The sequence below is a fragment of the Etheostoma cragini genome, chromosome 15 (assembly GCF_013103735.1).
Source record: "Etheostoma cragini isolate CJK2018 chromosome 15, CSU_Ecrag_1.0, whole genome shotgun sequence".
In the NCBI taxonomy this organism is placed as follows: domain Eukaryota; kingdom Metazoa; phylum Chordata; class Actinopteri; order Perciformes; family Percidae; genus Etheostoma; species Etheostoma cragini.
The window spans coordinates 15430965-15433809 of NC_048421.1; positions in this window are offsets into that span (position 1 = coordinate 15430965).

Here is a 2845-nt window from a genome sequence, read left to right on the forward strand (position 1 = left end):
GGACGACGTAAAGAAAAGGGTCGTGGATTGGGAACAAACCCAGACAACTGCAGTAACATACATACATACATACATACATACATACATACATACATACATATTTCTTAACAGCTGTATACTACAAACCCTGTATGGCTGCTGTTATATGGCCCGGCTCAGGTTCAACCCTTTGCAAAACTTAAACAAATACATACAGAGAATGTTATTTAGTTATTTGCAATCATGACAGTCAGTCATAATTGAAAAAGAAGAAAAACTACTTAAAAGTATAATGTTTTTGGGGCTAAATTATGTGATATTGCATAGGCACATAGACTTGCATGCTTGTTGCGTACTTGTCTCGTACTCGGAACAGTTTGAGCAAATAGGTTACTCATTATGCAAAATTTCACCATACAGAGTTTTATGTTAATTGTTACTGATTGTGTAATTCAATTTTAATTACATTTCAATCCAACATTGCATTATAAATACTTTCTAAAATTATGTCACGCTTTAAATCCTAAATTTTAATCTAACTATGGCAAATATTAATAATAAAAATAATATATTTTTTTAATATTTAGGAATCATAAATAGCAACAAACAACACCCTGAGCCTGAACGCATCCCAGGGCCGACAAACAGAGAGGATAGACGGGAGGGAGACAAAACAACACATGCAGAAACAGACATGATATAATAAAACATTATATATTTCCCTTTGAAATGAAGTGGAGCAGAAATAGAAAGTACCGTAGAATGAAAAGTACAAGTGCCTTACATCTGTACTTGGGTAAATCTTTTCCACCACTGTACTTAATAAAATGCTATAATGATAATTATAACAATTCACATGCCCAACCAGATACTCATGTGTTATACAGTGATATCCTGGTGTCCATTTAGAAAAATATACTATATGATACAGACATCATTTACAACTTAAAGCTTTAACCAGGACAACACTTGTTCTTCTTTTTACCACAGTGGCATCTTAACAAAACGGTTACATAACAAAAACAAAATGAAAGAAAATAAGCCTATCTTTGCATGTGTTTGTACATTTCACCTCATTTCATTTCACAATTTTCTCTTTACATATTGTGACATTTTCATGGGTTTACACATGCCTGGAAAGCATTTAGTAGTTGCAATTTACATTGTACAAAGATAGAATATTTGTACAAGTTTCCTTGCACTTTAAGTGCGTAGTGTAGATTCTTGATGTAGTTAGAGGTACAGTATGTTGACGGACAAAGCTGATATTTCTGTGGAAGGACAGAGGTAGGTGGGCTGCTGGAGAGACATGTCACAATACATCACATCTGTTCTGGAGACATGAGCCTGATGCCTGAACTGCAGCGTGACCAAGAGGTGAGGGAAGAAGAGCTGATCAAAAGAGAAGAGAGGTGGAAAATTGAAATTTAGACTGCTTTCTTCTTTTTTCTCTTTCTTTGTCTCTTTGTGTTCTTTTTGTTTTCACAGACAGTACACTACTGTAACTACCTTTTAATGTGTGCGCTTTAGTAAATTCATCTCTTTATACAGAGTAGTAACTGAGGTGAACAGTTGAAGCATCAGGGGGTGTTGCATAACAGCTACTCTAATATTGACCATCCCTAAAATGTCTTCAAAAGCGATATGTGAAAGTAATTCAAGAGTACTGGGGAGTTTGTATTTTTTCACCCTTTTCAGCATGTAATCAGAAACTCAAATATAGACATGTTCTGAACTTTGACTCACAATATATGTATTATACACCTCACCAAGGCAATCACAGCAGCGACACTTTCTGGTTCAATCTAACACCTGTTTAATGATGCTGTCTCGTGGCTCCACGGGGAAACCAGTTATTATGATCTCTGAAGATGCTACAAGGGGTTCAGGTAAAGCTTCTTGGGATCTAGTGGTACTCCGTCTATTAGCTCTGGTTGGTGCGCTACTGGTGTAAAAAAACACACTTAATTACCACACTGCAGTGGTTCCTTCGGCCAAAATATTAAATTACCAGGATTACCCGCCTGTTGTGTCACATTAATTGTGAGCAAGCAAACACTTGTCAGTATAAAGGATCATTTAAAAGAATAATCTTTTTGAAAGACCAAGAGAGTGGGAGGGAGTGTATGGATGGAAAAAGGAGCATGCCGCCCGAGGCTTTTGCAGACTTATGAGAGTTAAATGTGCTTGAACTCACTAATGGTGCCGCCGTGCATCACATTTCTAATCAGGCTGCCAACAAAGAGGCATTTGAGCCTCTGTGCTCACCGCTTTATTTTAGTTTAATTACAAATTGTCATGGCCATCACCATTGCTGTACATTTTCCAGTGTTATCCATGTGGACAGTTGTCAACAGATTTTAATTTATCCATACAGAATTCTGAGGTATGATTTTAAAATCAGTACAGGAGAACACAGAAGATTCCTTAACATCTATGATGATCAGCATTTAGGGTTTCAACCTCAGTTTTTTTTTGAAAATAGAATCCCAAACCTAAGCTGATGTCAAAGATTTTTCAACAAACAGTTGAATCCTAACTGTATTTGGTGTATAATAATATTTAACACAGAAAAGCAGCAAATCCTCAGACTGCAGAAGTTGAAATAGGAAAATGTTTGACAAATGACTTAATGGCTAATCAATTTTAAAAATAGTTTATTAACTGACTACTGTTTCAGCTTTCCAAGCATAAGCATAGTAGCATGTCTTTAATGCAAGGAAGTGTTCTGTCTTACTGCACAAGCAAAAATAGGAAGCCAAGCAATACACAACAGTTGAGGCATGCATGCCAGTACTGGGCATGATAAAAAATGTTGTGGCTTTCTAATCAAGTTTTAGGATTTAATGCAAAATAATTTGTCTTC